Genomic DNA, 25,107 nt, shown 5'->3' with positions numbered 1-25,107 from the left:
GAAAACCAAAAAATTCCTGTGACTGACTTTATTACAATACATATTTTATTTCAGTAATCTGCAACTGAACTTGCATATCTCCAAGGTATGACTGTATACAATACCATTTTGTTAACTACAGTCATTATGATCTACATTACATCTTAGAACTTATTTACCTTATAATTGGAAATTTGTACCTTTTGATCACTTTCATGCATTTCCTTCAACCCCCAGCTCCTGTCTCTGGCAAGCATAAACCTGTTCTCTGTATGAATTTGTGTGGTTTTTCATATTTCACATATAATTTTAGATTATAGAGTATTTGTCTTTGTCTGGCTTACTTTACTTAGCATAATGCCTCAAGGTCCATCCATGTTGTCACAAATGGTAGGAGTTCCTTCTTTTCTATGGCTGAAGCACATTTTCCGTCACATCACATTTTCTTTATCCATTCAACTTCAATGGATACTGAGATTGCTTCCATGTCTTGTGCTAAGTTGCCTCAGTCATGTTCAACTCTGTGTGATACTATGGACGGTAGCCTTCCAGGCTCCTCTGTATATGGGATTCTCCAGGCAAAAATACTGGAGTGGGCTGCCATGCCCTCCTCCAGGGGATGTTCCTGACCCAGGGATCAAACCTGAGTCTCCTACATCTCCTGCACTGGCAGGCAGGTTCTCTATCACTCACACTACCTGGGGAACCCTTTCATGTCTGAGCTTTCCTAACTGCAGTAAACATAGGTGTGCAGATATCTCTTTGAGATAATGATTTTGTTTCCTTCCAATATATACCAAGAAGTAGGATGGCTGGATCATATAGTAATTCTATTTTTTATTTTATGAGAAACCTTCATACTGTTTTCAAAAATGATTGTACTAAAATACATTTTCATCAACAGTATACAAGGGTTCCCTTTTCTCCACATCCTCACCAACACTCCTTTTGTCTTTTTTTTCTTTCTTTCTTTTTTTTTATTTTTTATTTTTTTTTTATTTTTTTTTTAATAAATTTATTTATTTTAGTTGGGGGCTAATTACTTTACAATATTGTAATAGTTTTTGCCATACATTGACATGAATCAGCCATGGGTTTACATGTGTTCCCCTTCCTGGACCCCCCACCCACCTCCCTCCCCATCCCATCCTTCTGGATCATCCCATTGCCCCGGCCCTGAGCCCTTGTCACATGCATCGAACATGGAATGGTGTTCTGTTTCACATAAGATAATATACATATTTCAATGCTATTCTCCTTTTGTCTTTTAAACAACAGTCATGTAAACCCATGGCTGATTCATGTCAATGTATGGCAAAAACCACTACAATATTGTAAAGTAATTAGCCCCCAACTAAAATAAATAAATTTATTAAAAAAAATAAAAAAATAAACAACAGTCATTTTAATAGGTGTGAGATGATATCTCACTGGGGTTTTGATTTGTATTTCTGTGATGATCAATGTAGTTGAGCAACTTTTCATGCACCCGTTGTTCATTTCTGTGTATTCTTTGGATTTATGTCTATTCAGGACCTTTGCCCATTTTTAAATAGGATTATTTGGGCTTGTTTGCTACTGAACTGTATGAGTTCTCTGTATATCTTAGATATTAACCTTTCATAACATATGTGTTTGAAAATATTTTCTCCCACTTGGTAGGTTGCCTTTTCTCTGTATATCTTAGATATTAACCTTTCATAACATATGTGTTTGAAAATATTTTCTCCCACTTGGTAGGTTGCCTTTTCATACTTCTGATGGTTTCCTTTGTTGTGCAGAAGCTTTTTATTTAACATAGTCTCACTATATCTGCTTTTGATGTCAAATTTAAAAAATCATTGCCAAGACCTATGTCAAGGAGCTTATCTGTTGTGATTTCTTCTATGAGTTTTATGGCTACATTCTTCTCTAATTCATTTTGAGTTTATTTTTTGTGTATACTTTAAGATACAGGTCCAGATTTGTTTGCAAGTGGTTATCCAGTTTCACTAACATGTTTATTACAGATTAATCATTTCTCCATTTTCCCTTGGCTTATTTATCGAAAATCAGTTGATCAGATATGTACAGACTTTTCTAGGCTCTCTATTCTGTTCCACTAATTTATGTGTATGTTTATATGCCAATACCATGTTATTTTGATTACTATAGCTTTGTACTATAGTTTGATAACAGGAAGTGTGATGCCTCTGGCTTTATTCTTTTTTCCCAGGATTTCTCTAGCTGTTTGGGGTCTTTTGTGTTTCCACACAAATTTTGGATTTTTTTTTCTCTATTTCTATGAAAAATGCTATTGGGATTTTGGTAAGGACTACACTGAATCTGTAGATTTGTTTTGGATAGTATGGTATGATCATCTTAACATCTATGAGTACAGAATATCTTTCAATTTTTTTCATCTTAAATTCTTTTTTCAGTTCGAAGGGTACAGATATTTCACTTTCTTGGGCAAATTTACTTCTAGGTATTTTATTATTTTAGATGTAACTCATTTCTTCAAATAAGCTTTCTGCCCCTTTCTCTCTCTCTCTTCTCCTTCTGGAACCCCTATTGTGTAAACATTAGTCTACTAGATGTTGTCTCATGAATCCCTTAAACTATCTTCACTCTTTTTCATTTTTTTTTTCTCCTTTGAGATTGGATGAACTCTACTGCTTTATCTTTGTGGATTTAAAAAATAAAATGCTGTCTGCCACTTCAGTGAACAATGATCAGTTGCCTGCCATCAAGCTATCAGCCAGTGCAGCCATCCTGATGGTGAGCCCTGAGGGAAATTCAGGATGCGGAAAAACAGAACACTGTGTCTAGATAAGATACATATCAAAGAAACAATTTCAATCATCCAAATTTCTTATCAGGAAAGCCCTTTTAGTGATTAGCAGTAATCTTTTAAAGTTCAACTACATGTTTTCTTTCCAGCAAAAAAGTGATATATGCTGGCACCTCCTTTATCTCTTTAGAACAGTTCCTTGGAATTATCTGAGAGGCTGTCTTCTGGGCTATAGTCCTCAGTAATGTCCCCAGATAAAAAGAAGGATCAACTTTTAGACTGTATGGACTGTATGTTTTGTTTTGTTTTCAGTTGACATCTTTGAGTTTGATGTTGTTTTCTTTTGCTTATTCTAGTTTTCTGGGCTTCCCTGATGGCTCAGATGGTAAAGAATCTGCCTGCAATGCAGGAGACCAAGATTCAATCCTTGGGTCAGGAAGATTCCCTGGAGAAGGGAATGGCTGCCCACTCCAATATTCTTGCCTGGAGAACTCGATGAATAGAGGAGCCTGGTGGGCTACAGTCCATGGGGTCGTAAAGAGTCGGACATGACTGAGCAATTAACACAGTTTGCTGCTAAACCCCTCTCCTGAATTTATAAGTGTAGTTATTGTATTCTTCAGCTCTGTTTTCTGTTTGCTGCTGCTGCTGCTAAGTCGCTTCAGTCGTGTCCGACTCTGTGTGACCCCAGAGACAGCTGCCCACCAGTATCCCCCGTCCCTGGGATTCTCCAGGCAAGAGTACTGGAGTGGGTTGCCATTTCCTTCTCCAAGGCATGAAAGTGAAAAGTGAAAGTGAAGTCACTCAGTCGTGTCTGACTCCTAGCGACCCCATGGACTGCAGCCTACCAGGCTCCTCCATCCATGGGATTTTCCAGGCAAGAGGACTGGAGTGGGTTGCCATTGCCTTCTCCGTGTTTTCTGTTTGGTGATTTCTAATTTTTTTCTGTGTCTGCTGAAATTCTCACTTTGTTTACGAATTGTTCTCCTGACTTCAGTGAACATTTTTATGACCATTATTTTGCACTCCTTATAAGGAAAAGCAACTATGTTCTTTTTATTTTATTAAGGTCTGTTTCTAAAGTTTTATTGTGTTCTTTTGTTTGGAACATTTTCTTCTGTTTCTTTATTTTCCTTGGCTTCCTGTTTTGGTTTCTGCACATTGATTTAACAGGCAACACTCCAATTCCTGATGGAGTAGTCTTGTGTAGGAGATGGAACTTATTGTTCAACCACACCCTAGCTCTTGGTTTTCTCTCAAACATTTTGGATTGTCCAAGTAGTCCATTCTGTTTTCAATGGCTCCCACTAGTTTTGAGGTTGTGCTAAAACCTGTCACTGTCCCAAACGGAAGGATCTCAGTCAGCATCAAGATGTAGGTTAACTGGAAGCTGATATTGACACCATCAATTTTGAAGTATTTAATAGACCTCTTGCAAAGAAAGACTAGGCAATGGGCCTTTCTATCTTTTCTCTCTGTGCTGTGCCCTGGTGGAGGGGTATATGGTTAAACACTGTTTTTGGTGTTGTTGTTAATAGTGTTATGGGACCTGCAAGTGCAAGCCCCATAAGACCTCCATTGTCGTTGTTCAGTTGCTCAGTCATTCCCACTCTTTGTGACCCTGTGGACTGCAGCACACCAGGCTTCACTGGCCTTCACCATCTCTCAGAGTTTTCTCGAGCTTACATCCATTGAGTCAGTGATACCATCCAACCATCTTGTCCTCTGTCATCCCCTTCTCCTACCATCTATCTTTCCCAGCATCAAGGTTTTTTCCAGTGAGTCAGCTCTTCACATCAGGTGGCCAAAGGATTGGAGCTTCAGCTTCAGTATCAGTCCTTCCAATGAATATTCAGGGTTGACTTCCTTTAGGATTGACTGGTTTAACCTCCCTGCAGTCCAAGGGACTCTCAAGATCTTCTCCAACATCACAGTTCAAAAGCATCAATTCTTCAGTGCTCAGCCTTCTTTACGGTCCGACTCTCACATCCATACATGACTACTGGAAAAACCACAGCTTTGACTATACAGACCTTTGTCAGCTAGAGCCAGGCAATTAATGGGTGCATCCACTGGACAACAACTGCAAAAGTTGGGAAACAGACATGTGCCCAACCTCCTTCCAGAGAAGCATGGGCTAAAGGGAGAATGTGGAGATGGCATCTGCCATCTTGTTTTGTCTCCAGGGGGACTGCAGTCAACTCTTAGATATGTGCTAAGTCAGAAGTCTGACCATAAAGTAGCAACTTTTACAATACACAAATAGGCCTTCTTCAGGTAAAAACTGTAAGAAGGATATTTCTGTTTGCCCCCTCAAGGCTAAACCCTGAGCAGAAAGCCACACAAGTCCTTACATAATTGTTCAGAACCATTTTTTGTTTGTTTGCTTACTATATCTTATGGGTTTCACAGATGCAAGCTCTATTAATTTTCAGAGCTAGGTTTTTGTGGGCTCATCCCTCGGGTGGGAGTCATAAAGGTTAGGGTGCTAGATGTCAAGTTCAAACACTTTGCACCTCAGCAAGAAGCTGAGGGTTGTAAGTTACTTCTCAATTGTATATTACTGTGCCAAGGATGGGGCTTATGATGGAAGTGTGTCTCAAGACATTCCTACCTGTTTTGATGTAGGTACTTTCTCATTCATCTATGTATACATGTTGCTCAGCTATTTTCTGGATTTCTATCAGAAGAACTGCCCTATATGTAGCTTTAAGTTTGGTGTGTCCAGTGGAAGGATAGTTCAGGAGCCTCCTCTGTCATCTCTTTGGAACTTCACAAGATTGATTTTCAGCTTTTTAAAAATGTGTGTGTATACATAAATATGTGTATTTTTTTACACTGTTCTTATAAAATTTAAAGCTACCTTTACTGCCAGTACGTCTCTGAATGTATTAGCATTCATCCATTCATTCATATATTTGTTCAGAAAACCATCAGGGAATGCCTAGACATGTCCAGCTCTTTGTGTGAGTGGGTTTACAACAGTGAACCAGACTCAGCTCTTAATCTAACAGGTTCAAGGGAGCCCATTTACTACAACTACCAAACATTACTCTACTCCTATTTTACCCATATCCCACAGCCTTTCAACAGTTCCCTTTAATAAATTTTAAGGCCCTCAATGAATTAAAATCAAAACTGAAATCTATTTAACTCAGATAAGCAAAATGAAACCAATGTAATTTTAAATCAATAAAGCTTATGTGCTTTCTCATTAGCCTTTTAAATACACTATATGATTTCATTTTCTCTAATACATTTTGTTAAAACCATTCAATGAGACATATTGCCACCAAAATTAGCCTTGAAAGAAAACTTCAGCTTCTTCTTAAAGAAAAAGATAATTCATCTTTTCCCAAGCCATATATGTGTTCATTTTATGACTGGATCAGAATATCAATAGCAATAAGCCACAGAAATAAATTTGCTTGTTCAGGAAAGTTATTAACATCTTTAAAAATAATTATAAACCATTTATTAAATGATTTCCAACCTGGTTTTAAATTAAAAGATGATTAATAAATTAAAATTTCATTTAAAAAAATATATGTAATTTTTTCCACCATCAGGTCCCCAATTTAAGCCTTCAGTACTGTTCATTGTTTGAGACTTTAAAGAGAAGAATAAAGATTCATATTTTACATAGCGATGATATGATTGCAAATGTTAAGATACAAACAAGATAAAAAATTAAATCATGTAGATTTTAAAATTAACACCCTCTTCAAATAAATTTTCCCCTTTAAAACATATTCACTCATCCTGAGACATCTTGTATTTTAACAATGATGTAAGAATGCATATTGTAATCGATCAAGGTCCTTTGTAAAATTAATTTCAACATTAATTTACATTTACTGTCCCTAGGAATCTCTATACGGAAGAAAAATTATGAACAAAAGACTTTTTTTTTTAATTTAGAAATCAGTAATATAATAAACTCTCTCTCCATTATCTTTTTCCTAAGAATGAAATTCTCCTAGCTGTAAAGTCTAAAAAGCTAGGGGAACAGTGTAAAATATAGAGATTACTGTTGCTTAATGACATTTACACTATTAAAATTAGACTCACTTAACTTCACTTCAGTTGACTCCTATAGTTTATAAATGTTTATAAAAGTGATGATACTTCTTATACTGCAAAATTGGAATGGGTTGCCCACATCATTTACCTGATCCAGAAGCTCAGATTATATCACTTTTTAACAGATTCATTTTTGAGAGTCTAAGGACTGACATGAATTACTCAAAATTTAGTAGCATGGTTTGGCACTATCTGACAGGGGGTTGAATAAGTCAAAAACTGATAAAAATATGCCCCTGCAATTTTATATGGCAGAATAAAAAAAATGCTTTGTTAACTGTGTCCTTCTACTCTAACTTGTTGAAATAAAAAACTGCTCTGTCCATAGTCAGGAATAAATGGAAATTATTGCAAATGATGAGACTATAGTGGCTGCATAAAATGACTGTTCATATGTGTTCTTATTTGCTTCTAGTAAATAAGTGTGATTTGAGCAAATAAATCTTAAAAAAATTGGCAGTCACTGAAAATATAAATTTTATTGTTAACATACTTCACAAACTAAGGATAATAAAGCTAATTTTTGTATTGTTATAAAGCCAACTCATCTGTTATATAATCATGTCAACCCAAATAAAGCTGAACTATACATGAATCAAAAGCAAATATAGCTCAAAAGAACAAAAATACTTTTGATATTGGTTGATTGTTTATACACGCACAAACTGATTATATAGAGACATATGTTGTGGATTATCCTGGGATGCTACACTCAGCCTTGTCCTTTTCAAAGGTGCATCAATCAAATAGTGATAAATGTAGCAGAACATTAATAAAATGAATGCCTGACTCAAAAATAGAAGAGAATCTATACAGATTACAGAATAAAAATCTAAAAAAAAGAGAGAGAGATGTGCTTAAGTAATGATTAAACTAACAAAATACATTTTAATAGATTGTTAATAACAGCTACCAGTCATTTATCTATTATTATATACTAAGCATTATACCTAACACTTTAAATGTGTTATACTTTTTAATTTTTACAAAACCCCTTCAGGGCTGCTCAACAACAACAAAAAAAGAGCCCAGAATTTTTTTTAACAACTTGCTCCAGTTCAGACAGATCAAAAGCCAGCATTTAAAGCTATATGGGGCCACAAAGCCGGTATTTTATTCCCTGTGGTACACTGTATCTCATCTAAGTCCTGGAGATCTCTCAGTTCAGAAAAGGATAGAAAAGACAGACATATGAAAACAGGACAGAGATTTTAAGTTTATAGTATGGTCAATATAAGTGTCATATACTTGCAGAAAATAGTTGAAGCATCCTAAGCTTCAATTATCAAGTGTTAAGAACAAAGAATGAAATAGTCCTTAATTAATGATGTCAACACACTTTGTTTGGAATTCTATACTAATTTCTAGGAGGTACATTTTCAGAAGAACACTGACAAAAAGAAGAGCTACCATAAAGCACAGATGATGAGAATATGCTAACTGTTATTATCATAGCTACCTTTCATTTAACATGTGCTATGTACCTGGTGCTGTCTTTGTACTTTATACAGTTTTCTCATTTAATCCTGGCAATATTCCTGGAAGCTGAGTGTGATTATCCTTATTTTATAAGAAAGGAAACCGGAGCTAACAAAGATTATGTAATTCACCTGTAACAATATAATGTTGAACAGATGAGGAAGCTTAATATTAAAGACAACAAATATTAGAAGAACTAAGCTTACATTATTGTACAGTCCCAAAAGTAAACTAGAAGCAACTGGAAAGCACTAAGACAGTTTCTTATAGTAAGAAATTTCTATTGACCAGGCAAGTTGGAATATGTAATTCTAAGCCACACCAAGACAATGATTTCCCAGTTGATGCTACCTTTCCCCACACTGTCTCATTTCTGACTCAAGGAGTTGTTTTTACCCAGTGTCCTCAGCCTGGAGTGCTCTCCCCTTACAAGGAGGTAGCATTTGAACTGTATCTTTGTGATAAGGGGTATTGCCTTTGATTATTCTTGGGAAAATAATCCTGATCTCATCATCACATTGGCCTTGTTTATTTATTGTTAACCTATTGATTTGTCTTCCCCACTAGAATGAATGTTCCAAGAGAACACAGTTAAGAACTGTGTGAGGCACAGAGCAAACATTTAGTGAGTATTTGTTGGGTACTAAATAAATGTTATTGAAGCTACTCATGCCTTAAATAGAGTACCATTAGATTTAGTTCTCATTCACTCAGAATCTATCATTCTCATTTTAGTCTAATAAATAATGAAGGCACCAAATGCAAAATGGTCTGTGTAAGGACTGTACCGTGTCCCCCCCAAATTGAAAAATTTTATATTAGTCACACCAAAATAACGCTTAGGAATGCACAAAAACAAATGAATATATCATCATATTGTAGAATTGATAAAGTTCTGCATGTAAGTTAGTACAGTCTTAACAAAAGTTAACTGTTAACTGAATGTAATGTAACTTTTCAAAATCCACACACCATGATCTTTATGTGACCACGTGTAGGCAACATGGCAATAAGATGACATTCTTAGTGCATATCTATGAAAAATAAAAGCATGTGTTAGGACTATGACAAATCTCAATTTCCTAATGTTTCTCATGTGTTTGGGAGAGCACAGAACGTTACATGTGTGTTGTCTCTTTTAATTCTCAAAACACACCTATGAGTTAGAACTTATAAGTAATAATTCTCCCATTAGACAAACAAGGAAAGTGAAACACACTGGAATCAAAATTACCTAGAGTTACATAGTTTACAGGGCTTCCCAGGTGGCACTAGTGGTAAAGCATCTGCCTGCTAATGGGGGAGACATAAGAGACAACAGTGTGATTCCTGAGTTATTAAGATCCTCTGGAGGAGGGCACAGCAACCCATTCCAGTATTCTTGCCTGGAGAACCCCATGGACAGAGGAGCCTGGAGGGCTACAGTCCATACATTTGCAAAGAGTCAGACATGACTGAAGTGACTTAGCACTCATGCACATACTTTGTAAGTAAGAAAGTCATATTTAGACTTTAGGTCATTCTGATCCCACAGTCTCATTACTAAATGCTAATCATTATACAATCTCATTCTTAATGTCACTAAAGTAAAAGGAAATAACATCCAAAGTCTCTCAGAGCAGAAGCATAAAACTGTACATTATTTTTTTTTCTGAATTTGAGATTTATACTTTTGAGGTCAACTTGAACTAGGTTTTTCTTTTTTAGGTTCTAAAAAATGCGTTAGGAATTATTATAAGGAAGAGAGCAAACTGTACCTCTTGGCAGTGAATGAGTGCTATATCTATTTCATTTTCCTCTTTTCAAAAGTTCTCCAATGTTTGAGAGGCTGCTCTGTTGAAAAGGAAACATCTTATGCTATGAGGTTACAGGGCAAGCAGTAGGATCAATGGACAGATGTTACAGAGAAAGAGATTTTGGCTTAATGTGTGGAAGAAATTTCTATCGGGTTAGAAAATGAGCTGCCTTGAGAGCTGTGACTGGCATATTAATGAAGAAATACTTTTAAACACAGGGACTATTATCAAAGTTATGAAAAAGATCAGTAAGGTTTTTTGAGAAGATGCGTGTGCACGTGCTAAGCTGCCTCAGTCATATCCAAATTTTGGTGACCCTATAGACTTATAGTCCACCAGGCTCCTCTGTCCATGGGATTCTCCAGGCAAGAATACTGTAGTCGGTTGCTACGCCTCCTCCAGTGGATCTTCCTGACCCAGCGATCAAACTCGTGTCTAATGTCTCCTGCATTGGCAGGAAGATTCTTTAGCACTAGCACAACCTGGGAAGCCCCCAGTGCCACCTGGATGTGTCCAAATAAAATTTTATTTACACAAACAGGCTATGGTCTGATTTGGCTTGGGGATAAAGTTTGCTAGCCCCTGTTATAGAACGTAGTCATCTGAATACGCTAACTGCTGTAACAAAAACCTTTATATTTCAGTAGCTTAACACACGGAGAAGGCAATGGCACCCTACTCCAGTACTCTTGCCTGGCAAATCCCATGGACGGAGGAGCCTGGTAGGCTGCAGTCCATGGAGTTGCTAAGAGTCGGATACAACTGAGCAACTTCACTTTCACTTTTCCCTTTCATGCACTGGGGAAGGACATGGCAGCCCACTCCAGTATTCTTGCCTGGAGAATCCCAGGGACGGCGGAGCCTGGTGGGCTGCCGTCTATGGGGTCGCATCGAGTCGGACACGACTGAAGCAACTTAGCAGCAGCAGCAGCAGTTTAATACAGGGAACTGCAAATCATGACCACAGGCCTACCTGTCCCTAAGCCTGTTTTAATATGAATACTTTTTTTTATGTTCTTGAAGATCCTTGAGAAGAAGAAAGAGAAGGAGTAAAAGAGACAGAGACTGGGTCCCACAAAGCCTAAAATACACAGTGGGCCGTTTACCAAAAAAAAAGTGCCAACCTTAACAGATGTGCTTTGTTTGATAGCTTTCCTCCAAGGAGACTCAAGGATTCAGACTCTGCACATTTGTAACGCTAAAGTCTTCCACATGGGCCAACAAACTCAGCATGGTGTGGGGAGGAAATCATGAGAAAGACACACAGCATACACATCTCTTACTGAAGAAGTGATATCTGCTTAGATATAACAGGACTGAAAAATACATGCTTGGCTGAAAAGCTTTCTCCCAGGGCTTACTTCATATTACAGAAAAAGACCGTAAATCCTCGAGTTGCTTGTACCACATAGAAGGAATATGCAGTGCAGATTGAGGCTTAAAATAGATATACAGCAATAGGCATTTCAATTATAAGATATAACCTTGTTTCTACATTCCCTAATGTTGTAGAAATATAAAATCTATGGGTTAGACAGAGACTAATTCTTCCTAACACAATCCCCCATAACTTTTCTTTGATCAGAAATGGTACGAGAGTTTCCCAAACACAGTATCTAATAAGTTTTATCTCATAAAGCTTTTCATGTACTTATGCCTATAAGGAAGACTCTCAGTACTATGCACTTGTAGGAAAAACTTACAAGTCTGGGTCTCATAATATGTCAAATTAATTAGAAATGATACAATCATATCTTTTTTGGTTTGGATTTTTAAAAAGCATTTGGTTTTAGAATATTTTAATTTAGCCTCTCATATCTATTTTTTCACCTCACTGTCCATACTCTAATTCATGCTTTAGTGATTAATTCCCAGTTATTAAGTTTCTAAAGATACCAGCAACAAAAGATAGAACCACAATTTTTCAAATTATATTTTTTATCACACTATTATTTCAGCACTCCTTCTCATAGATTCTTACAAGGAAAGAAAGCGACAGAAATGGAGAGAGAGAGAGAAATCTGAAATAAATCTTGCTTCTTGCTGTAGTAAACATCGTTAAAGGTGTGAGAGACTAATTGACAGGACTTTAAAAATGAATCTCTATTTTAAGGGAAAATGGTGTAATCACTCAAATAATTAAGTGAAAAAGAAGAGCGTGAGTAATAGAACCTGCAGACAAGTGATCAACAAAACAGCCATTAAATCAGACAAAACTAAGGGATAACAGAAAGGATCAAATGGTCTATCGAGAAAATGAAAGAAATTTAAAATTGATCTCCAGGATTTATCAAGACAACTTACGTAATAACAAGTATACTACGTGATTTAACACTACTGACTGAAGTTACTTGAAAGAAGAAGGATCAACCAGTACTTTGCTTTAAGTCACCAACACCTTCTCTGTACTGTGCAATAGCAAAGTTGTTAGATGGCAGTATCCCAGAGCAGCGTAAAAACTCTCTGAAGTGCCAAGAGGAGGCAGAGTCAGGGTAAGACATACCTTGTGACTGGAAATAGTCACAAGGAAGCTATTGCTATATTTCTTAACTGCTTTAATAAGTATAAAGTACTACAGCATTTCAGGTATTTACATTAAAGACATTCTACCATTAGGTTTATAATATATTTCAGGTGAGAATAATCCACAGGAGAACCTTTCTTTGAACTTGGGTTTCTTAGCTTTTTTTTTTTTTTTTTAATGTTTCATGTGAGAAACCTCAGAGATAATCACCAGGCAGTCAAATAGATCCTTGGAAGACTGATCATTTTGTTATAAGGCTATAAATATCGGTTTCAATGTTGAATTAGTGGGCTTATTTATTGGAATAAAGTGAACAGTCAAACAGCTGGGCACATCTAGAGTCAACAAATCAGAACCTTAGCTCCATTCAACTGAACTACAGGAAAATTATTATGTGTTTTTTTTTTTTTTTCTTAGTGGTACCTTGAAACAAAGAAGGTACTCTCTCACAAAGCTGTCACTGTTGTACTCACTGGTGCCCGATGATTGAAAAGCTGCCTCTTTCTCCATTGGGAAGAACTACCCAGGGTTTCTGGGACTCAGGCTGCTTAAGATATTCTCTTCCTCCTAAATTAGTGTGGAGTGACTACCTCTAGACTCTGCAGACGATGGATTACATCCTCTGGCTGGGAATGTGCCTTTCCTCTATTTGTTATGGTGGGAGAGAGCAATACAGTGATTTGCATTCCTTTCAATATGTTATATTAGTACAATTAAAAATGAAAGGAACTTAGGATCAGTACAAGATCCATAACCATTTTATAATCCTTGATAATCCTGTGATAACTCTGGGCCATTCCATCACCAGCACTGTCTCCTCCTTAGACAGCACAGCGCCTTCTCCAGCACATATTTATTCCTTCTCTCAGGAAGAATCCTGCCCTTCTTTACCAAGAAAAAACAAACAAAAATGTTTCAGCTTTGAGCATAAAGGTAGACACAAGAGAACCAAGTATCTGAGATAGATTGACCTTGTGTGTGTGTTAGTCGCTTAGTTGTGTCCAACTCTTGTAATGCCATGGACTGTAGCCCACCAGGCTCCTCTGCCCAAGGAATTCTCCAGGCAAGAATACTAGAGTGGGTAGCCATTCCCTTCTCCAGGATATCTTCTTGACCCTGGAACTGAACCCAGGTCTCCCACAGTGCAGGCAGATTCTTTACTGTCTGAACCACCAGCAAAGCCCTAGATGGACCTACGTCCTTCTTATTCCCTGGAGTTCCTTTCTATTTCCTAGATGGGATGCTGCTCAATTCATAAATTATTTTATATCTTCAAATTCATTCAGTTGAATTTTGTTTTATTTTGTTTATAATAGATTCGATGGCAGTGGTGGGGCCCAAAATGAGCTTCTGATGGCTGCAAGGACAATGAGAAACACAAAAGTAACCCATGAACCCTCTTGAGTTCCCTGCTTGTCTCTGTTTCCAAAGGCCATGGGTAAGTTCCTCTTGGTTCTGAGCTCCACACTTTTTGTTCAGCTCCCAACTTAATTGGCTTTCCATAGTTTTCCATTTGGTTGGAAGCCCTTGGTTCTGCCCCTACTTCCTAAGTTGGGAACTGCTGGTAGCAGCTGCAATTCCCCATTCATTTGGAATTAGTGCACAGATCTTATTCTTTGGGGTCTGCTGGTTCAGTCCTTTCCCCACTTTCCAAACACCGGGATAGAAATTGCTGGTGGTTACTGGCCAGAATCAAACTGAGTTCAACTTAAAAAAAAAAAAACAAAACAGAACGGAACTTAACAAACTGGACTGGGTCTGGAGTCTGACTAGGTCTGACTTAGGTTGAATTGGGTCCAGCGTGTTTTATGCAAATAAAGGCTACTGTTAAAGAGAATCTCAGAAGAAAAAAAAAAAAAAAGTGGAGATTGGTGAGAACATATCAAGCATTTAAAAACTGTTATAGTGTTTGCCACCCAACTCAAAGACTTCTGTACCAGGATAAGATAGTCACAGAATAGGTTAGATTAATACTAGATCATCCACCCACTTCCAGAAAATTTTTGCACAATGCAGCAGGCTGTAAGACATCATACAATTTCCAACCCAGTTGTATATTCCCTTGAGGTATTATTTTATCTCTGAGAGACCCAAAGGCTTAGTTAAATAAATAAGTAAATAAACAAAGAAATAAATAAAATGGGATATTTTATTAAAATAAATTATTTAAATTCAAAGAGTTAAGTGTGTCACCTTCCAACACATCTGCTTAAGAACTATGGTTCAAGAAGCTACAGATATTTATGATACTGGCTGGAATCTTACCAAAGACAACCTAGAATTTTGTGTCCTGAGAACTTCACTTGGTAATAATCAGAATGCATGCATGCTTAGTGGCTCAGTTGTGTCTGACCCCATACAGTTGCAAAAAAAAAAAAAAAAAATCCCTCTGTACATAGGATGTTTTCCAGGCAAGAATACTGGACTGGGTTGCCATTTCCTCCTCCAGGGGATCTTCCCAAACCAGGGACCCAATCCGAGTCTCCTGTATCTCCTGCACTGCAGGCAGATTCTTTACCTCTGAGCCACTGGGCTTCTCAGAACCATCAGATTGGGGGCCTCAAAATATGACCAGACAGAAATGTGGGCCCATCCCACTTGGGACTAAGGGGCCTACCAAACTGCTGCCAATCCTCAGGGAAATGATAATGACCGTTATGAGGAGTATTCCAATTAAATAAGATCATTTAAGAAATGTAGATAAAAGTGAGGGCTCCCTAATTAAGCAAACAGATTGAGATATCAGTTTTAATTGTCACACAGTAGACTCTAGAGTCGCTTCCCAGGTTGCACTAGTGTAAAGAATCCACCTGTCAATGCAGGTAGACATAGGAGACACAGGTTTGATCCCTAAGCTGGGAAGATGCCCTAGAGGCGGGCATGGCAACCCACTCCAGTACGCTTGCCTGGAGAATCCCATGGACAGAGGAACCTGGCGGGCTGTGGTCCATAGGGTGACAAAGAGTCGTACATAACTGAAGCGATGATGTATATGCAGCGACTCCAAAACGCTTCAAGATTCCAAAATAGCTTCACAAAAGAATTGGTTGCAAACACTAATAAAAAATGAAAGACAGAAAAGGCATCCAAAACAAAAGATAAAAAACTGACACCTCCTACTGCTCCCGTCCCTCCCACTTTACTTTTCATTTTACTAATCTCTGTCAAATTGCCTTTCCACTCTGAAGAGACTACCATAAACAAAAATCCAGCAAGTCAGTGGTGTTAAAGAAATCCCTAAATCTACTTGTGAAGGAGGCCCCATAGGGGGCCCCTACCAGAGTTGCTGAGACTCTGTGGGATTTTCTAGAAAACTGCTACATTATTTCTTCAAACTGATAAGGTGAAACAAAAATTAAAATTAATAAAAGCCTTGCTAAATTCTGACAGATACCACAGCTATACTTTAAATCCCACTTGGAACCTGTAGATGGTATCCTGGAAAAACTGACAGAAGCCAGTGAAAGGTGAGAATTCTAAGTCAGCTCTCCTAAATCTCCCTCTATAAACCTGGTAGAAAGAGGAAAATAAAACATCTTTGATGCCCTCTTTGGGGATGCATCTTAAGCCTAGCATGTTGTTTAATCATGCCAGAAATATTTACTGTTTGTGCTGGCTAAAACCTAACAAAATATTTAAACAAGTTTCATAACTTTATGATCAGAAATTTGACAGAATTAAAAGCTGATATTCAGAAACTGATAGGAAATTTTATACCTTCTCCCCTAAGCTAAAATAAAACTGTGTGGGGGGCTGAAGGGTGGGGGCTGGGGACCTTCTGAAGCCTTTGTAAAAGAATTTATGAATAGATTAACCTAGGATGTCATTTAAATTGCAACCCAGTTTCCAGGAATTAAGGGCAACTGTCTATTTTACAGATCTTCGGAAAAGTAGGTTTGTGGCTGCATAAACAATTTAAAGTCCTACCTTGTGTTCTTTTTTTACCCTGTGCATCTGAGCCACCAATATTAATAAAAAGCTTCAGCCATCTGAGCAGGTAACTTTTTTCATCTGCCAGAAAAACAACTTCGTTTTAACTTCTTTTAAAACTGGTGAGATTTGTATTATTGTACTTATTTCCTGGCAGTAATTTTAAATTGGAAGCAGTTCAAAAGCATCAATTCTTCGATGCTCAGCTTTCTTTATAGTCCAACTCTCACATCCATACATGACTACTGGAAAAACCATAGCTTTTACAAAAATGGACCTTTGATGGCAAAGTAATATCTCTGCTTTTTAATATGCTGTCTAGGTTGGTCATAACTTTTCTTCCAAAGAGCAAGTGTCTTTTAATTTCATGGCTGCAGTCACCATCTGCAGTGATTTTGGAGCCCCTGAAAATAAAGTCTCTCACCATTTCCATTGTTTTCCCATCTATTTGCCATGAAGTGATGGGACCAGATGCCATGATCTTAGTTTTTTGAATGTTGAGCTTTAAGCCAACTTTTTCACTCTGCTCTTTCACTTTCATCAAGAGGCTCTTTAGTTCTTCTTAGTTTTCTACCATAAGGGTGGTGTCATCTGCATATCTGAGGTTATTGATATTTCTCCTGGAAATCTTGATTCCAGGTTTTGCTCATCCAGTCCAGCATTTCTCATGATGTACTCTGCATATAAGTTAAATAAGCAGGGTGATAATATACAGCCTTGAGGTACACCTTTCCCAATTTGTAACCAGTCTGTTGTTCCATGTACAGTTCTAACTGTTGCTTCTTGACTTTGCTAGTGTGTGAGATGAGTGTAATTTTGCAGTAGTTTGAGCATTCTTTGGTATTGCCTTTCTTTGGTATTGGAATGGAAACTGACCTTTTCCAGTCCTGTGGCCACTGCTGAGTTTTCAATATTTGCTGGCATATTGAGTGCAGCACTTTTATAGCATCATCTTTTAGGATTTGAAATAGCTCAACTGGAATTCCACCACCTCCAATAGCTTTGTTTGTAGTGATGCTTCCAAGGCCCACTTGACTTCGCATCCCAGGATGTCTGGCTTTAGGTGAGTGATCACACCATTGTGATCATCTGGTAATGAAGATCTTTTTTGTGTAGTAGTTCTGTGTATTTTTGCCACCTCTTCTTAATATCTTCTGCTTCTGTTAGGTCCATACCCTTTCTGTCCTTTATTTTGCCCATCTTTGCATGAAATGCTCCCTTGGTATCTCTAATTTTCTTGAAGAAATCTCTAGTCTTTCCCATTCTATTGTCTTCCTCTATTTCTTTGCATTGATCACTGAGGAAGGCTTTCTAATCTCTCCTTGCTAGTCTTTGGAACTCTGCATTCAAATGGGCTTGCTCCTTGGAAGAGAACCTGTGACCAACCTAGACAGCATATTAAAAAGCAGAGACATTACTTTGCCAACAAAGGTCCGTCTAGTCAAAGCTATGGTTTTTCCAGTAGTCGTGCATGTGCAAGTTGGACTATAAAGAAAACCAAGTGCCAAAGAATTGATGCTTTTGAACTGTGGTGTTGGAGAAGACACTTGAGAGTTCCTTGAACAGTAAGGAGATCCATCCAGTCCATCCTAAAGGAACTCAGTCCTGAATATTCATTGGAAGGTCTGATGTTGAAGCTGAAACTCCAATATTTTGGCTACCTGATGCAAAGAACTGATTCATTTGAAAAGACCCTGATGCTGGGAAAGATTGAAGGCAGGAGGAGAAGGGGACGGCAGAGGATGAGATGGTTGGAGGGCATCACCGATTCAATGGACATGAGTTTGAGTAAGCTCTGGGAGTTGGCGATAGATAGGGAAGCCTGGTGTGCTGCAGTCCATGGGGTTGCAAAGAGTCAGACATGACTGAGCGACTGAACTGAACATTAAAATAATTTATTTTTTAAATGTTGATAACTGTAAGTGTTAATATCAAAAGTAAACTGGTGCAATATTAGAATTTGGTTTTCTCTGTTAGAAGAAGTTTTATTGGATTTTTGATCTGTTCTTAATAGGAAATTACAAACAAAAGTGTTTTTTGGTTTTCACCTTTTAAATGACCTGTCTAGAAAACAAAGATTCTGTGTTTTACCAAAGTAAGTTTTCTCTGTTTTTTTTTTTGTATTTATCTTTGATTCCTTAATAAAACTGAGCCTTCCCTATTAAAATAGCTAAGTTTCTTTCCTTTTTTCTTTTTACAATTTAACTTTCTGTATTTCCCCTTGAAGGTTTTAATTGTCATTATGATTAAATGGATATCTAAGTATTGTTTCACAGTAATGTGTGGTACTATTTGAACAAGTGTTTTTAAACTTTTTAATATTTTTGAGAAACTTCCCCCAAAGCAAATTCCAAATGAAGTATTTCTGACCCTGAACCAACACTGAGATTTTTTCAGAAGGTCCCTGGAACATCTCAAAAAACCTGTTTTGTTTCCTTATGAAAAGGGAATGATTAAACTAATTAGACTTATTTGATATGTTAAATTGCATAGGAAGCACTGTCAAATAAAAAATAATACTAATATTTTGCACTATATTTGCTTAGGTATGTTTCAGAAGTTCTTGGAAATCCAAAATATCCTGGTATAACATTATCAGTCATAATTTCAGTTATCTTAAAATATATATCACAGAAATAACTACAGTTCCTTATTAAATGAACTCTCATCAGAGCTTTAATAATGGGCATTTTTCTTTGTCATTTACAGAGACTCATTGCCTTATTCTTTGCAAAAGTGTTCCTATAAAACTGCTCCATCTTCAAGGAGATTCATGGAAAAGATTTTGACAAGTACAGATTTCTGATAACTACAAGACAATAAAATTGAACTATATTCAAGCAGAACAAGTGTTAATTATGTACAACTGAACAAACGTAGAGGAATGATTGCAATTATTTTATGATTTTTTTTTTTCTGTTTGAAACATTGCTGGTTCCTGGATGTTTTGCTTCTCCATATTTAAAACATCTTTTTTTTTTTTTTTTTCCTTTTCTCTTATTATGGCTTACAGCAACTTGGTAAAGTATACCTTTGGAAACAAAGATAAAATACTTATTTTTTTCTTCATACCTGACCTGTCTGGAACTCAGAAAGTCTGAGTATTTTTTTCATGGCAATATAGTCAGTTATTTGCATGAGTTCTTGCTATACTTATTAAAATAATCAGGCCAAATTTAATTCAAATAAATTGGTTTTACTATGATTATCTGTGGGAAAAAAATGTGGATAATCGTAGAAAAAAATTATGCATACACCTTTGTAAAGACTAGATTCTAATCCCACTGTCTCCAAGGTTTTATTATATATTTGTAAACTGGACTGGACTGCAAGGAGATCCAACCAATCCATCCTAAATGAGATCAGTCCTGAGTGTTCACTGGAACGACTGATGTTGAAGCTGAAGCTCCAATACTTTGGCCACCTGATGCAAAGAGCTGACTCATTTGAAAAGACCCTGATGCTGGGAAAGATTGAAGTTAGGAGGAGAAGGGGACAACAGAGGATGAGATGGTTGGATGGTATCACTGACTCAATGGACACAAGTTTGGGTAAACTCAGGGAGTTGGTGATGGACAGGGAGGCCTGGTGTGCTACAGTGCATGGGGTCTCAAAGAGTCGGACATGACTGAGCAACTGAACTGCACTGAAACTGGACTAGATCTTTAGTTTCCTTAAATATTTGATTATGACACTCCAAACAAATGCTTCCAATTTTCTCCCACTCTTATGATTCAAATCATTAAGAACAGGACTCTACTTGAATCTCCTTGGAAGGGGCTACACCAAGTCCTCCTTACTATCCAGATGGCAGCTCAGCTGCAGGGACTTGACCCTTGGACACACATCTCACAGCTGAAAAGGATCCACCTGATATCTGGTCCTGCCCAGATTCTAGAGATCTCCAACTTAAACTGACAAAGAAGAGAAGCAGCTGACACATCAATGTTCATTGCTTCCTCCCAAGGCGCCAAATTAAAACTCCATAATTTAAACCTAAAACATTTTAAACCTAAAACTTTTCTTTTCTTGACTTTGGCATTGGCCTGGAAAAATAACAATATCTCTATATCTCCCAGGCCACTGCTGAAAGTGGTAAACTTTCAAACTGCTGGATTTGTCATCAAAAACTTCAATCTGACCATGACACCAAAGTTCATTAACAGCGCTCCCTTCTGGGATGGTTATCATGCCTAGACGACTTGTAGGTAACTGGAAAATGCTTCTCAGGTATCTTACTGGGCCCCTAACTGTTCACAAACAAACTGAGACACCTCATCCGTCAGCTCCCCTTAACTTACATCGTAAATTAGAAAAGACTTACCACGAAGCATTCAGAATTCAGGATCTGCTTCCTTCGGCAGAATCCAGCTTCCCTGGCGAGAAGCAAATACAGGTCAGTGGGCAGGGCTGACACAGGAGCCGGCACAGGTCCCAGCCACAGGAATCAGCGGCAGTGGGCCGGCACTAACACACGAGCAGGAAAATGTCCACTGCCCCGGACAAGGCAGGACAGCACTTAACGTGACCCACCCAAGGCGCCTGCGCAGTGTTGCCGAGTCCCAGGATTCCATGAGCCGCCCTTAGCTCCGCCCCTAACACAGCCCTTTGGCACCTGGAGACGAGTAACGGCAGACTAGGCTTGTGCTTCTGAGTAAGGAGCCATAAGTGCTGGGCTCCTTCTCTGCTAGCTGCTCCTGCCCTATGAGCTCCTGGCCTGGCAGATTTGCAACAGGACTTCCTGCCCAATGCCAATCTTCCTGCCCAATGCCAATGCGAGAGAAGACAGGTATGATGCCTAGAGCCATTTAATCTGAAGCCTCCGGAGTAAAACTGAAGTAGTCCATCCCTGAGCTCGGCACTCTTTTCCTCATCCCCACCATCCAGGCAGACTGGAGCAGTCCCATACTATGAAAAGAATAGTTTGGGTTTCTCCCTGCCCTTCCAGGAACCCTGGCTTATTCCACTGGGCTCTTGTGCTAAGGGAGGGGCTGGGCAGACACTGCCCTGGGTCTAGGGGAGGCATGCCGCCTGGGAAAGAAAAAGCTGGCTTAACTCAGCATTCCAAAAACAAAGATCATGGCATCCAGTCCCATCACTTCATGGCAAATGCTGCTGCTGCTGCTGCTAAGTCGCTTCAGTCGTGTCCGACTCTGTGCGACCCCATAGACGGCAGCCCACCAGGCTCCGCCGTCCCTGGGATTCTGCAGGCAAGAATACTGGAGTGGGTTGCCAGTTCCTTCTCCAGTGCATGAAAGGGAAAAGTGAAAGTGAAGTCGCTCAGTCGTGTCCGACTCTTAGCGACCCCATGGACTGTAGCCTACCAGGCTTCCCTGTCCGTGGGATTTTCCAGGCAAGAGTACTGGAGTGGGGTGCCATTGCCTTCTCCGTCATGGCAAATAGATGGGGAAAAAATGAAAACAGTGACAGACTTTATTTTCCTGGGCTCCAAAATCAGATGGTGACTGCTACCATAAAATTAAAAGATACTTGCTCCTTGGAAGAAAAACTATGACCAACCTAGATAGCATATTAAAAAACAGAGACATTACTTTGCTGGCAAAGGTTCATCTTGTCAAAGCTATGGTTTTTCTAGTAATCATGTATGGCTGTGAGAGTTGGAACATAAAGAAGGCTGAGCACTGAAGAATTGATGCTTTGGAACTGTGGTGCTGGAGAACACTCTTGAGAGTCCATTGGACTGGAATGAGATCAATCGATCCTCAAGGAAATCAGTCCTGAATATTCACCGGAAGAACTGATGCTGAATCTCCAATACTTTGGCCACCTGATGCCTAGAGCTGATTCATTTGAAAAAGACTGATGCTGAGAAAGATTGAAGGCAGGAGGAGAAGGGGATGACAGAGGATGAGATAGTTGGATGGCATCACCAACTCAATGGACATGAGTTTGAACAAGCTCCAGGAGATGGTGAAGGACAGGGATGCCTGGCATGCTACAGTCCATGGAGTCGCAAATAGTTGGATACAACTGAGTGACTGAACAACTGAACACTGATGTGTCAGTGTCCTCTGCTTGCATGTCATCAATGCCTCTTCTGGAATGCATGTCACTGTGGTTCTGGGTGCTCCATGGCCCCCTCCCCTCTGCATTCCTTCTTGCCTCCCTGTGCTCAGGGCAGAGTGCCCAAGACTCATTCCACCCTTCACACTGTGGCCCTTAGCCCTCAGCTCCTTCCAGTGGGATTGTCTCTACTGCATGTGAGCTGGAAAGCAGTCTGATTAAATTAAGAGGGAAAACAAAAAGTGTAAGTGATGTTGTGATCATGAACCTCTCCTTAACTCTTGCAAATATTGCAGACTCTGTTGCTAAGGCAATGGTTGCACACAAAAATTCTTAGACTCTATGGTCAATGTTGACTTTGATTATGGGATAGCCATTGGTTATCTTTTAGCTGAGCAAGGAAGTGTTTATGCTGTGGCCAGCACCACCTGCTGCCCCGTGGTTACTTCTGAGGAAGCTGAAACTCAGATACATAAGATCATGGAGCAAGTTACTTGGCTTAAAAAGTGACTCCTTCAATAGGGTCTTTCTTTGACTTACTACTTGCTTTTGATTGTTTTGGGTCTTGGGGACCATGGCTTTGAAATGCACCTCAGACACTGGGAATTATTTTACTTATAACAATCATGGCAGTCTCCCTCGTGTGTTCTATGCTCTTAAAAACTTTAAGTGCATGTTCGCAGCCACTAATCACCATGCAAATGATCGCACTAAGACTGGAACATCAAAGAAGAAATGAAGTTAATGACTAACTAAAAAACTGTGACTCTGAAGTCATGACCTGTAAACAAAATAGTCAGCAAAAAATGTTATGACCTGTAAATAAAAAGAGGGTCAATAAAAGCTGTGAAAACTGCAGAGATATGGCTGAGAGCAGCCCTCAGGCCTTAAAATTTGATCACACCTCTCAAGCTGGGAGTCATGAGCAAAAGGGAAGAATTGTTAAAAGATAAATCAAAAAACAATAGGCCCAAAATGGAGTCACTTGTGCTAAGCCCCAAGTCAGCAAACCAAGACTTAATTATAGTTTCAGCCTATCTCAGAAATGGAATCTTTAATGAGTCAGTCTGGAATTACCTAGTCGGCACTAGTGATGTAATCTGCCTGGACAGGCCCTTTCTGTCTCTCAAAGAATGATGAAGTACTTTGTTCTTTTTTTTTGTTTCTCCCTATTTTCTGCTTATAAAAGCCTTCCATTTTGTACATCTCAGAGTTCCTTTCTGTTTGCTAAGTGGAGGCTGTCCAATTCATGAATTACTGGATAAAGCCAATTATATCTTCAAATTTACTCAGTTGGATTTTGTTTTTTTAACCATATAGAATTAAATTTGTTTTTCCCTGGTTAATCTGTCTGTGTCAATTTAACTGTTAGATCAGTCAAAGATCCTAGAAGGGTGGAAGAAAAAAGTATTTCCTGCCCTACAGCTGCAAGCAGAAGTACCATGTAAAAAAGCCTAATACATACATCACAGGGCAAAATTTCCCCAATTTGCGGGAAAATTGTGAATCTAATATGTGCAAATACTTCTACTGCCCTGGCCCATGCAGATCAGACATAGGGCACTGTTGCTTGTCATTAATAAAATGAAAGTAGCACATGAAAGTAGCACAAATTCAAAATAATTCAGGTTTCTTTATTTAACTTACAGTTCTTGAGACACCATGAAGGTGACAAATAGTCCAGAGCAATGGTTTTTAAATTTCTTTTTATTTTTCTTTGTCTTTGAGAAACTTCCTATATCCCAATATTTCCTTCATTTCTCATTTCAAAAGATTCTTCTTAAAAATCTCTACCTACAAACTCCAGCCTGCATATCTTATATTCACATATTTCTTGTCTTGATTTTGGTTTTTGGTGTTTGGAAATTGACTAAATGTCTTTTTCTAGGGCTAGAAATTTTGATCTGGATAAACTTAATGCATATGAAGATCACATGACATTTGGCACTTATTTAACACTCATACTTAGCGAAGACTATATGTGTTACCATTTAACTGCTCACCTTCATAAAATCTGAAATCTTTTTGTGGTTTCAAAGTGGAGCAAAATTAATCACCCTAAAATATGCCACCCTATATATTATCTTGAACTGATCATTTTAAGAAGAAGCAGACAAGAGAAAAGCTCTGAAAAATCAAGTCTAAGTTGTACTTTTACAAGGGAAATTTACCTTTAAAAGGGAAATCTCCATGTATAAGAGTCTCTCCCTCTCTGTATCTGAAAAAGAACCACTAAATCTCTGTGAACTCTTATCAATGGAGACAGCAAAGATTTAATTCTGCATAACCACCACAGCTTTGTTTACTATGCTTTACCTGATAACCTTCCATATCTGACACTGCCCCACGCTCACCTTCAACATCTTGTTTCTTTAGGTGAAGATGCTATTTAAAGTAGTGTCTTGGATCATTTTGAAGAGTTACTCTGTTTTCCTGGGTATGTCTCATATATACAGGAGAGGCATACATTTTATTAAACTTCTGTTTGTTTTTCTCCTGTTAATTTGTCTTTTATTAAA

General features: G+C 38.3%; 1 long non-coding RNA gene across 1 annotated transcript in view; it reads right to left on the bottom strand.

Moving 5' to 3' along the window:
- LOC145540484 (uncharacterized) overlaps positions 1-21,105 on the bottom strand; it is a 34,285-nt gene extending 13,180 nt beyond the window's left edge. Inside the window, exon 1 of the long non-coding RNA XR_014078356.1 lies at positions 20,889-21,105. This is a non-coding gene — a long non-coding RNA (uncharacterized LOC145540484). The remainder of the gene's footprint in view (positions 1-20,888) is intronic.
- Positions 21,106-25,107: the final 4,002 nt, after the last annotated feature.

This window comes from Giraffa tippelskirchi, chromosome 3, assembly GCF_054371585.1.
Source record: "Giraffa tippelskirchi isolate mGirTip1 chromosome 3, T2T-mGirTip1v1.2.pri, whole genome shotgun sequence".
In the NCBI taxonomy this organism is placed as follows: Eukaryota; Metazoa; Chordata; class Mammalia; order Artiodactyla; family Giraffidae; genus Giraffa; species Giraffa tippelskirchi.
This window is presented reverse-complemented; position numbering and strand designations above follow the sequence as displayed.